The sequence below is a fragment of the Choloepus didactylus genome, chromosome 15 (genome assembly GCF_015220235.1).
Source record: "Choloepus didactylus isolate mChoDid1 chromosome 15, mChoDid1.pri, whole genome shotgun sequence".
In the NCBI taxonomy this organism is placed as follows: domain Eukaryota; kingdom Metazoa; phylum Chordata; class Mammalia; order Pilosa; family Megalonychidae; genus Choloepus; species Choloepus didactylus.
The window spans coordinates 86,222,617-86,235,381 of NC_051321.1; the positions used below are offsets into that span (position 1 = coordinate 86,222,617).

At 38.8% G+C, this 12,765-nt stretch overlaps 1 protein-coding gene across 2 annotated transcripts in view; it reads left to right on the top strand.

Annotated features, from left to right (window-relative positions):
* The window catches only part of MARCHF8 (membrane associated ring-CH-type finger 8), a 140,062-nt gene that overhangs the window by 15,506 nt on the left and 111,791 nt on the right, over positions 1-12,765 (top strand). Inside the window, exon 1 of one of the 2 annotated variants that reach the window (XM_037803675.1) lies at positions 12,557-12,749. The exons of the other annotated variant lie outside the window; for it this stretch is intronic. The gene's annotated coding sequence lies outside the window, so the exon portion shown is untranslated. Of the gene's footprint in view, positions 1-12,556; positions 12,750-12,765 lie in introns of those variants that run through there. 2 annotated transcript variants of the gene reach the window in all.

The following is a 12,765-nucleotide window of genomic DNA, read 5'->3' on the forward strand; positions in this document are numbered from 1 at the left end:
GAAACAAAAGGAAAAATACTGTATGGTCTCACTAATATAAACCAACATTAATGAGCGAACCTTGAATGTTAAAGTTGAGTACACGGGTTATCAGGAGATAGAAAGAGGGTAGAGATCAGGCATCTGATGCTGAGGGAGTACAGAATATTCAACAGGATTGACTGTGTAGATCCAGAAATAGCACAATACTGTGTGATGTAACACAATATTGTGAGTACTTGGAACAAAGATGAGTGTGAGTACAGGTGAAGGAGGAAGGTTGGGGGCATGTATGATATCAGATAGAAAAATAGAGGATAAATACTGGGACTATGTAACTTAGTGGAGCCTAGAATAGTCAATGATGGTAATTAAGTGCACTAATATAAGAATGTTTTTACATAAGGGAGAACAAATGAATGTCAACATCACAAGGTGTTGAAAACTGGGTGGTATAGGGGAAAAAAATACAGTCAATGCAAACTAGAGTCTATAGTTAATATTAACATTGTAATATGCTTCCATTAATGGTAACAAAGGCAATATACCAAAGCAAAATGTCTGTAAGAGGAGTATATAAGGGAGGAGTATGGAATTCTTGGTGGTGGTATTGTATGACCTTTTCATTGTATTTTATTTTATTATATTTTATTCTTCTTTTATTCTTCATTTTTTTCTCCTATTCCTCTTTCATTGCAGAAGAAATGAAAATGTCTTCATATAGATTGTAGTAGTAAATGCATAACTAGATGATTATAGCAGGAATCATTGATTGTTTACTTAAGGTGGATTGAATGGTGTGTTGATAAAACTGTTTAAAAAATGAACAGAAGGGTACAAGTGCTGAAGAAAATGTGAAGAGAGGGACTCCTATTCACTGTTGGTGGGGAAGTAGAATCATGTAGCCCATCTGGAGGGCCGTGTGGTGGTTCCACAGGATGCTAAGTATGGGGTTGCGATATGGTCCTGCAACCCTGTTCTTGGTTGTGTACTTGGACTAACTGAAAGCAGGGACACAAGTGGACATTTGCACACTGGTATTTGTGGCAGCACTATGCACAATTTGCCACAGATGGGTGGAGGTGGCCTAAGGGTACATGAACCGTTAAACCATGTGGTGAACTGTGGTGTATACATACAATAGAATATTGAGCAGCGGCAAGAAAGAATAAAGTTGTGAGGTGTGCAATTAGGTGAATGGACCTTAAGGACAATATATTGAGTGAAATAAGCCAGAAATGAAAAGTCAAACATTGTGATGCCTCACTAATATGTACAAACAATAATGTGCAAACTCTGAGAATTGAATCTTGGAACATGGGTTATCAGAGGAAGGCTTATATAAAGCTTCCTAGATTATAAGCTCTTAGAGCTGTCACATGTATTCATGAGTTGTAACAGTTATTTCTAAATTCTGAGATGTTGAGCAGTTTGTGTGTGACCTGGTCGGTCCCTGGAGCTTCGGGTGTCTGTGTGGCACTTGGGACTGGGAGCCAGAGTTTGGCAGCTGTGAGTGTTGGCATTGCCCCGTGCAGCAACTGCTAAAGAGGCTGAAAAGGAGATCAGACTTCAACTGGAATTATGAATGAAATGGACTTGGTTCAGACTGGTGTAGATCAGACTAAAGAGTAGAGGATGACATTAACTGAGTTTTAAAATTTTTGCTTCTGTGTGGGACCAAAGGAAGAGATGTTTATTTGGTGCAAAATCTGTATTTTCTGTAGCACACTATATAATTTAACCTCTTTTGTCAGTTTAAACAAACACTGTAATTACATGGAACCTTGAATAAGGAGTGAGATCTGGTTGGTTTGTACAGGTTAGCTTGAAGCCCCAGTACATCCCAGAATAATTTGGGCAGAGAAGAAAAAGGATTTGCAAAGCTTCCTTGAGGGACTGGGGAAAAATGTGGTTATATTAAACTTCTTCACCTGGGGAATTACTGATATTCTCGGAAGCATTGGGGACTACCAGTTTAGTAGGCCAATCTTGGGGCTTGCCCTTTTGAAGCTTGTTACTGAAAAGGAGAGGCTAAGCCTACTTATAATTGTGCCTGAGAGTCACCCCCAGAGAACCTCTTTTTTTGCTCAGATGTGGCCTCTCTCGCTAAAGCCAACTCTACAGGTCAACTCACTGCCTTCCCCCCTACGTGGGACATGACTCCCAAGAGTGTAAATTTCCTTGGTAACGTGGGATGCGACTCCTGGGGATGAGGCTGGACCTGGCCTCGTAGGATTGAGAAAGCCTTTTTGCCCAAAAGGGGAAGAGAAATGAAACAAAATAAAGTTTCAGTGGCTGAGAGATTTCAAATGGATTCAAGAGGTCATTCTGGAGGTAAATCTTATGCATTATACAGATATCCCTTTTTAGTTTTTAGTTTATTGGACTAGCTAGGAGGAAATACCTGAAACTATTGAACTGCAGTCCAGTATCCTTGATTCTTGAAGATAACTGTGTAACTATATAGCTTATATGGTGTGACTGTGTGATTGTGAAAACCTTATGGTTCATACTCACTTTATCCAGTGTATGGACAGATGAGTAGAAAAATGGGGAGAAAAAGTAAATGAATAATAGGATGGGAAGGGGGTATGGGATGTTTTGGGTGTTCTTTTTTACTTTTATTTTTATTCTTATATTTATTTGTATTTTTTGGAGTAATGAAAATGTTCAAAAATTGTGGTTATGAATGCACAACTAGATGATGATATTGTGAACAGTTGTACACTTCAGATGATTGTGTGGTATGTGAATATATTTCAGTAAAATTGCATTAAAAAGTAATGGTATAAAAATATGTGTATAATTATGTATATAATTGTATTGTTGGACCTATGACATATGGAAATGTAACACAGCAAAACAGTCCAAAGGAGCCAGGTGGGAGTTTTCTTGTCTTCTTTCTGCTTCTTTAAAACACAAAATTACGTAAAGTAATAATTATAACAATGTATTTTTGAGTTTCAACATATATAGTTGTAACATGTATAATAAAATAGCACACAAAGGAGGAAGAGGGTACTGAGCTATGTAGGAATAACATTTCTGTATCTCACTGGAATTAAATTAGTATTAATCTGAAGGTAGATTCTGATGAATTAAGATGTATATTGTAAGCACTAAAGCAACCACTTAGAAAATAACAAAAAGTACTGAGAAAACCATTAAGGAATTAAAATGTTACAGTAACAAATGATCATTTAATGCAAAAGAGAGCAGTAAAGAAGGGCGGAACAAAAAGAAATGAGACATATAGAAGACAAAAAGTAAGAATGGCAGAGAAATTCAACTGTGTAAATAGTAACATTATTTGTGAATGGGTTAATATCCAAGAAAAAAACAGAGATTGTAGGCCTGGAAAAAGAAAAAAGATTTACTATATGCTGTCTGTAAAGATACAAATAGGTTGAAAAAAATAAAAGGATGTAGAGATATACCATGTAAACAGCAACCTTAAGAGAGTTGGAGGGGTTATTTTATTATAAATAGACTTTAAGATAAAAAAAAATCAGAGGTAAAGAGGGACATTTTGTAATGACAGACAGTCAATTCATCAGGAAGATATAGCAATTATAAGCATTCATATACTTGAAACAGAGCTCCATATTTTTATATAAAGAAAACCTGAAAGAACTGAAGGGAGAAATCAACAGGAGACTTCAATGTCTCATTTTTAATAATGAATAAAACACTTAGACAAAAATCGGGAAGAGAAGATTTGAACAACACTATAAAGCAACTAAACCTAACAGACACTTAGAGAATGCTCCACCCAAACAGCAAAAGACACATTCTTCTCAAGTGCACATGGAACATTCTCCATGATAAACCATATGATAGACAAAGCATGCTTCAATAAATTTATAAAGATTGAAATCATACAAAATATGTTCTCCAATCATAATAGAATGAAATTAGAAATCAGAAATAGAAAAAAAGAAATTTAGGTTCAAAAACATGTTGAGAATAAGCCACACATTAATAAATCTCCATTGGCTCAGGGAAGAAGTCAAAAGGGAAAGTAGAAAATATTTTTAAATGAATGAAAATATGTAATATATACCAAAACTTAGAGGCTGCAGGTCAAGCATTGCATAAAGGGGAATGTATTTGTATTAAAACCTGTATTAAAATATAATAACATAATATATTCAAGGCACTGATAAGGAAGAGCAAGGTATGCAAAAACCAAGAAGAAAGAAGATGATCAGAAACTTTAGAGTGGAAATCTATGAAATGTAAAAATAGAGAAACAATAGAGTACAATCAAAACTAAAATGTAGTTCTTGGGAAAGATCAATAAAATTGAGAAACTTTTAGCTACACTGATCAAGAGAAAAGAGAGAGGATTCAAATTACTGAAATCAGGAATTAAACAGAGGATCTTAACCACCAACCTTACAGAAACAAAAAGGATTATAAGGAAATATTATGAACAGGTATATGCTAACAAGTTGGATAATTCAGATGATGTGGAAAACTTCCTAGAAAAACACACAGTACTAAAATGGACTCAAGAAGAAATACAAAGGATAGCAAATAAAGAGATTGAATTAAGAATTTTAAAACTTCCCACCAAAAAAAGCCAACATCCATTTGACTTCACTGGTTAATTCTACCAAACATTTAAAGAAGAATTAATACTAATTCTTTACAAAGACTTGTAAGAAATACAAGAAGGTGGAATACTTACCAACTCAGCTATGAGATCTCTATTATCATGATAAGAACACCAGACAAACACATATAAAGAAAGAAAACTATAAACCAATATACTTTATGAGTAAAGACATAAAAATGCTCAAAAAATACTAGGAGATTGAATTCAGCAACATATATAAAGGATTATATACCAAGGCCAAGTGAGCGTTTATCCAAGGAATGCAAGGTTTTTTTAAAATCCCAAAATGAACCAAGGTAATACACCATACCGTTGGTATAAAGGACAAAACTCACATGATCTTCTCAATGGATGAAGAAAAGCATTTGACAAATCCAGTACACCTTCATTGAAAAAACAAAACAAAACATAACAACTGAACGAACTAGGAATAGAAGGGAACTTCCTCATCCTGATAAAGAGCATCTATGAGACACCACAGATAACATCATATTTAGTAGTGGAAGTGCTTTCTTCCACTACTGGAGTTTCTTAACAAGCTCTTTCCACTTCTGTGCAGCACTGTCCAGGAAAGTAGGCAAGAAAAAAATATAAAAGGCATTGAAATTGGAAAATAACAAATAAAACTAACTCCATTTGAAAATGATGACATGATCTTGTACATAGAAAATGTTATGCAGTACATCAAAAACAATTAAAATTTAAGAAAACAATTCTGTTTATAATAGCATTGAAAAGCAGAAAACTTTTAAGAATAAGTTTAACAAAAGAAATACAAAATTTGTACTCCAAAAACTATAAGTATTTTTGAAAGAAATTTAGAGAGACTTAAAGAAATGGAAAGATATCCCACATTCATGAATTGGGAGACTTAATATTGTTAAGATATTAACAATATCTACACATTCAGGCAATTTTTATCAAAATCCCATGCTTTTTTGCAGAAACTGACAAGCTTGTCCTAAAATTCATGTAGAAATGCAAGGGATCCAGAATAGCCAAAACAGACTTGAAGAAGTACAAAGTTGAAGGAATCTCACTTCCCAATTTCAAAACTTACTACAGTATTGCAGTAATTAAGACAAGGTGATCCTGGCATAAGTATGGACATATAGATCAATGGAATAGAAATGAGAGGCAAATTGATTTTCATTTGTGCTGGGACAACTGAATTTCCACAGGCGATCATCCCACATACACAAATTAACTAAAAATGGATCACAGATCCAAATATAAGACATAAAACTATACAGCTGTCAAAAGAAAATTTAGGAACAAATACCTTTGACCTTGGTTAAGGGAAAGCCTTCTTAAAGATGATACCAATAACACGAATGAGAAAAGAAAAAATAGGCTACTTGGAATTCATCAGAATTCAAAGCCTGTACTGCAAAGGATACAGTCTAGAAAGTAAAAACACAAATTACTGAATAGGAGAAAATTTTTGCAAATCATATATCTGATAAGGAACTTGTATGTAGAATATATAAAGAACTATTACAATTCAATACTAAAAAGACAATAACCCAACTGAAATGTGGGTAAAGGATCTCAGTAGACATTTGTTTTAGTTTCCCATCTACTAAAACAAATACTATACAATAGGAATTTATTGGTTCATGGTTTTGATGCTGGGAGAAGTCCAAAATCAAGGTACAGCAAGGTGAGATGGTTTCTCCATGAAGACTGTGGCGTTCTGGGGCTGGCTGCCTGTGATCCTTGGCAATGCATGGTGGTGTCTTCTTTCTCTTCCTAATTCTGTTGAGTTCCACCTTTTCCTTCATGTGGTTTCTCTCTCTCTGGCTTTCTCTATAAAGCCTCTAGTAATAGGATTAAGACTCCTTGATTCAATTGGCCACACCTTAACTGAAAATAACATCTTCAAAAGGTCTTACTTACAATGGGTTCTCATGACGTTTTTAATCTGCATTTATGTATCTGTATTTATCTATGCATAAATAATAGGTGGTTGTATTTAGTCTTTTATTAAAAACTTTACAAGAATGATTTTATAATGTATGTATTTTCCAACTAGTGGAGTTTTCACTCAGAATTGTGTTTTTGAGGTTTATCTATTTTTTTTTGTAACTTCTGTATGGTATTTCATTGTATGAATATGTCGCATTTGATCTATTGATGGAAATTTATATTTTAGATTATTTATTAGTTCTTCTTGTGAATATGTGAGCATTTCTTGAAGGTACGTACCAAGAAGTGACATTGTATATATGTAGGTAAACATCTAGAAGTAAATGATGTGCATCTTCTCTTATTTTTCTATATAGTAATATCTCTTTTTCAAAAGTAGGTTTTTTTCCTTCCCTCCCTGCCTACATTCTTCTCTGCTTTCATTTCTTACTGCCTTTATCCGTTTTGACAAGCAAGTATCTTTATTACTTGTCATTCTTCAAAAGAATGACACAGGTAATACGTGTTAACTGCAAAATAAAAATGTAAACACTCTATTAAGCACATAAAGAAAAATACCTCTTCTTCAGCTTCACTGTGCTTTTTAGTAAAAGGAGAATTATGTTGCATATATCATTTTGAAAAATCCCTTTTCCACCCCCAGCCCTGCCACTACTAGTCTGCTTTCTGTCTCTATGGATTTACCTATTCTGGATGTTCATACATTTGAAATTATACAAATATGACCTTTTGTATCTGGCTTCTTTCACTTAGCTTAAGGTTTTTGAGGTTCATCCACATTGTAGCATGTATCAGCACTTCGTATCTTTCACTTTCAACCTGTTTTGCATCTTTGTATCTTAACTGAATCTCTTGTGAGCAGCATATGTGCTGGGTCAAGTGTTTTGTCCATTCTGCCAATCCCTGCCCTTTTTTGGAGAATTTAAATCATTTGCACTTAGAGTAGTTACAGATGAGGAAGGACTGATTTCAGCCATTTTACTATTTGTTGGAAGTGCTGTATATGCTCTGAACTTGTCTTCTAGAGAAATCAAGAAGTGAGACTTTTGTTGGAAGACCCCTACCCCACCCCACACAAAATCAACACCATCTAAATGTGTGAGGGCCATTTTCTGAAACCAATCACTTTCTCCAGAGAATTATCTGTTTTCCTACTGTATATTAGTCAAGGTAGTTTGGGCTCTTGCTCCTCAGAGTACATTCCCTATACCAGCCCCATCGGATCACCTTTGTGCCTGTGAGATATGCAGAACCTCAGGCCCCACTTTAGACCTACTGAATCAGAATCTTCACCTTAACAAGATATACCCAGTTGATTTGTATGCACCAAAAAGTTTTGGGAGCACTTGGCTATGCTATGTTGTGGTAACAACAATAGATCTAGTTTTGTCATGCAAAATCTAACAGGAGCTGGGTGTAACACCCCTGTCTTTTTAACTACGCAATCTGGCTTCCAGGATTGCCATGGGATTGGAAAAGATTGCTGAAGGATCTCAAGGAATGTTTTTCAGGGCCAGGCCAGGGAGTGGCTCACATCACCCTGCCCGTCTTACATTGTCCAGTCCCATGGCCCCTAACATAACTGCAAGGGAGGCTGGAAAATGTAGTTTTTCAGGTTGCCCAGGAAGAGGAAGCTGTGTAAACTGAATAAGTAGCATTGACTCTGCTTCAGTCAGCTGTTTTAGTCCTCCAACTAATTCACTGTTCTTTGCACACGTGCAACAAACTCAGCCCCTATTCAGGGAAGGCAGTCCACAGTTCACCAGTCCTTGGATACAGTTCAAAGTTCAGGATCTCTGAGCAATGCCTGACTGTCAGGTCCAGATTGGCTTTTTAAAAGGTGTTCCTGTGACCTGTGGACTAAGAAGACAAGTTATCTATGTCCCTCCCCCCATACAATGTAGAGAAAGGACAAGGCACGTCTGGTAAACAATCCCTTGAAGAAAGAGAAGCGCAGAGACACAGTAGTTGCTCTCCTGTAGCAAATGTTTAATCCTGGACAAATACTATAAAGGTCCCCTTCCCTGCAGGGGAAAATTAGGCCTGATTTTGTACCCTGGGAGAAACTCACTCTGTTTTCCTCCTTGGCCCTGGGCCCTTCCCTAGGAGCTTCTCTTTCCATTTTCTTCTTCGGCCACATTCTCATCCAGCCTGGGTGTTGGGAGGATACTCTCCTTGGGTACTTTGAATTTGGCCTATTTGTAGAAGGTTGGACACCCTGGGATTGTTTTAAGTTTTGACCAGTCATAGATTTTCTAAATCTGGGCTTGTGGTTTCTCTGCCAATACATTTCCCTCTGCAACTTAGCAGATTCCTTATCCGTTTGCTTTCAGTCAATTCAAAGTGCAGTAACAATAACCAGACTTCTTTTTGAGACATAGTTCTCAAATCTACTTTTTTTTTTCTGCTCACTTGCCCCTATACCTCCATCTTGTTTCAGTAGAAGCCACCTAGAAGTTCATACCATAACCTGATGTTCTCCAAGATTCTTTCTTATAATCCTTTGCGAAAAATAGTAACCAACACCTTATAAAGTTTCAGTTTTCAGCTTCTTCCCTAGAGCTGTAAGCTCACCAGGCATGTGGTTTGCCTTTGGAGTTACAGCTGGCAGCAGATTTTCCTGGTGTTTTGTCGCTGCATAAGGTCATCATCTTTCCAGCCTCTGATATGTTTCTTGCTGCCTGCAGCCTGATAATGACAGACTCTCTTAGTTTCCCCTTCTTCCTGGGATATTTTTGCAGACTACGGGGTTCTGAGTTGAAAATTCTATTTTTCAGCTCTTGAAAGATGTTGTGTCACTTCCTTCTGGACTTTATGATTTCTGAGGAGAAATTCACTGTCATTTAGATTGTTTTTCCCTCATAGGTAAGGTGCTGTTTTTCTCTCTCTGCTTTCAAGAGATTTTCTTTGTCTTTAGTGTTCAGAAGTTTGTGCTGGTTCTTGGCATTGATTTCTTGGAGGAAATCTGTTGATCTCTGTTTGGGGTTCACTCAGATTCTGAAACCTGTAAGTTAATGTTTTTTGCCAAATTTGGGATGTTTGAAGCCATTATTTCAAATACTTTTCCAGTTCTGACATCTTTCTCCTCTCCTCTGGGAGTCTGATGACATGAATGTTAGATCTTTAGTTATACTCCCAGAGGTCCCAGAAGCTCTCTTCGTTATTGTTTTTCAGTCTGTTTTCCTTCTGTTGTTCAAATTGGGTGATTTCTATTGTTCTATCTTCCAGTTCATTGAGTCTTTCCCCTGTCCCTCTGTTATGCTGTTGAGACCATCCATTGAGTTTTTTTTACTTTGGTAATGATGTTTTTCAGTTCTAAAATTTCCATTTGGTTATTCTTTGTAGCTTATATTTCTTTGTTGAGGCTTTCTTTTGTTTTTCTGAGACTTCTGATTTTTTCAGTTGTCCCAAGCATGTTTGTAATTGCTTGCTGAAGCGTTTTTGTGATGGCTGTTTTAAAAATCTGTGTCAGATAATTCTGACATTTCTGTCATCTCAGTTTTGGTGTCTACTGATTGACTTTTTTCTTCAGTTTGAGGTCTTTCTGGTTCTTGGTATGCTAGTGGCTTTCAATTGGAACCTAGACGTTTGGGGTATTATGTTATGAGACTGGCTCTTATTTAAACCTTCTGTTTTAGCTGGACTTTTTTGATACCATTACATTAGGGAAAGGAGATGCCTCCTTGTTACCGTCATTTGGGGTGAGAAGTCCGGGTCTCCACTCAGCCTCCACTGACACCTGGGGAAGGGGCATCTCATTACTGCTGGGCAGATGTGGGAGAGTCCCAGCTCCCCACTAGGCTTCCACTACTCTCTCCCTAGGAGGGCTGGGCTTGCCTCATTATCACTCCCCTTGTGGCTTCCACTGACACCACAGGGGGAGGTAGCAGTTTGCCTTTTTTTACTGATGGACCATGGTGAGTGGCCTGACTCTCCACCAGCAGGCCTCCCTGATTGTACCCCCTTTCCCCGCTGTTCCGGTTTGCTAATGCTGCTGTTTTGCAAAACACCAGAAATGGATTGGCTTTTATAAAGGGGGTTTATTTGCTTACAAAGTTACAGTCTTAAGGCCATAAAATGTCCAAGGTAAGGCATCAATAATAGGGTACCTTCACTGGAGAAAGGTCGTTGGTATCCAGAAAACCTCTGTTAGCTGGGAAGGCACGTGGCTGGCATCTGCTTGCTCCCAGGTTGGGTTTCAAAGTGATGTTCTCCAAAATGTCAGTGTCAGCTTCCAACGGCCATCTTCCAAGTGTCCGTCTCAGCTGCAGCAAACTTCTCGCCTGTGTGGCTCTTTTTAAAGTACTCCAGTGATGTAATTAAGGCAACAGCTGAATGGGCGGGACCACACCTCCATGGAAACAAGTCCATCAACAGGTGACACCCTAATCAAAGGTGTTACCGTCACATCTCCATGGAAACACTCAAAGAATTACAATCTAATCAACACTAATACATCTGCCCCCACAAGATTGCATCAAAGATAATGGCGTTTTAGGGGACATAATACATCCAAACTGGCACATCCACCAAGGAGTGGGAGGGACCCTTCTGTTACCGCCAGGTGGGGGTGGAAGTCCAGGCTGTCTCTGTGGTCTCCACTGACACAAGCAGTCTACAGGGATGTTTTGTTACCGACCTGTGAGGCTGAAAGTCCTGACTCCTTCCTCAGCCCCTGAGATACTGCCCTGCGGGGATACTGGGATTCCTCTTTACATCCTTGCCAGGTGGAAGTCGAGGATCCCCTTCTGTATTTGCTGGATGGGTTGGGGTGTGGGCACTGTTTTTTTGGTGGTATTTGCTTGAAGTAGAACAGTTATTGTCTAAAGTGTTCTGTCTTGCTGGGCTGCCCCACTCCTGATCCTTTGGCTGGAGAGAATGGGCTGTTAGTGATGTTTCCAGCTTGCTGCCTTCTTCAGCTCCAATTCGGGGCTTTATGAAGTAAAAGCAAAACCCAGAGAACTCACCAAGTGTGCTTCTGAGGTCCCTAGAACCTTTCTTTTCTCTAGCTTTCAGAGTCAAAATCAAGTTGTTAAAATAATTGAGAAAAACCAGAGAGTGGTGTGACACCATGGCCTCTGACTTCAACTGGATCATAATAATGCTTAATAGCCTAAATTCCTTTTTATCTGCATTTTTTGTTGTTGTTGTTGTTGGAGCACAAACTAAGTACAGTTTGTTCTCCAGTTCGAAAGTGTTGTTTTGATGTTTTTGATGATTCAGTAGCAGCACTATTATTTTCTTTGCGTGTGATCTTTGAATACATTGCCACTTCTCTCTTAAGCCACGCTGGGAACTGTGAGTGTGAGTTCTTAGGTACTGTGGAGATACCCAGCCCAGCCACATTTGTCATCGAATATTTGGGTACGTTGCCACCTTCCCTGGAGATGTTTACTTGTCTGGGGAACTTTGATAATATTATCTTCTTTGCGAGTTCTGCTGTGAAGCAGTCTTGGAGAAACATGTGCTATGTGGAGGTGCTTGCCTTTAGGAAAAAGGATATTTTTATTATTTGTATTAAATTTATTAAATTTTAATGGTCTTGTTCACTTCCTGAGGTAGAATTTTGATCACCAAAAAAACAGTCCTCTCCCTGCCTTAGAGTGTATGTGTTTTCCTTTCCCACACCACCTCGGGTCTCCCTTACCCACCGGGGGTCCTTTCCTGCTGGTTGGATTAGGCCCTCCTGTACTGCTGGAGAAATCAAGCCGTGGGCGACTTTCACAGCCTCGGCCTCCTGACCTTTCCGGCCAAATGACTGTAGTGGGGGCTGCCTGTGTGCTGTGGGGTGTTCAGCAGCACCCCTGGCCTCTCCCTAATCCATGCCAGAAGCACCTCCTCAGCTGTGAAACCAGAACTATCTCTAGAAATTTCCTGGTGTTCACTGGGGGCAGGGTCACCCGCGTTGAGAACTGTTGCCTCATGGACTCCTCAGACAGCTGCTTTCTCCGAGTCGCCGGCCTTGCTCGCAGCCACCTGTCCCCCGACTGCGCTCTGCTCAGCTAATGAGGCTGAACGTTGCCAAGTGGAAGGTGGAACCCGTGGGGAACAGGGCAGAGCCGGAGTTAGGTGTGGCCCTGGGTAGTGGCTGAGCTGGGCACCACACGGATGGGTGTGTTTTTGGCGGCAGCTAATGAGTAGACAATTAAAACAGATGCTCTCTGACAGGGAGGTGAGTGGACTGCGACAGCAGGTGGTCCTGCCAGACATCGCCAGCCTGGTATGTGGCGTCTTCG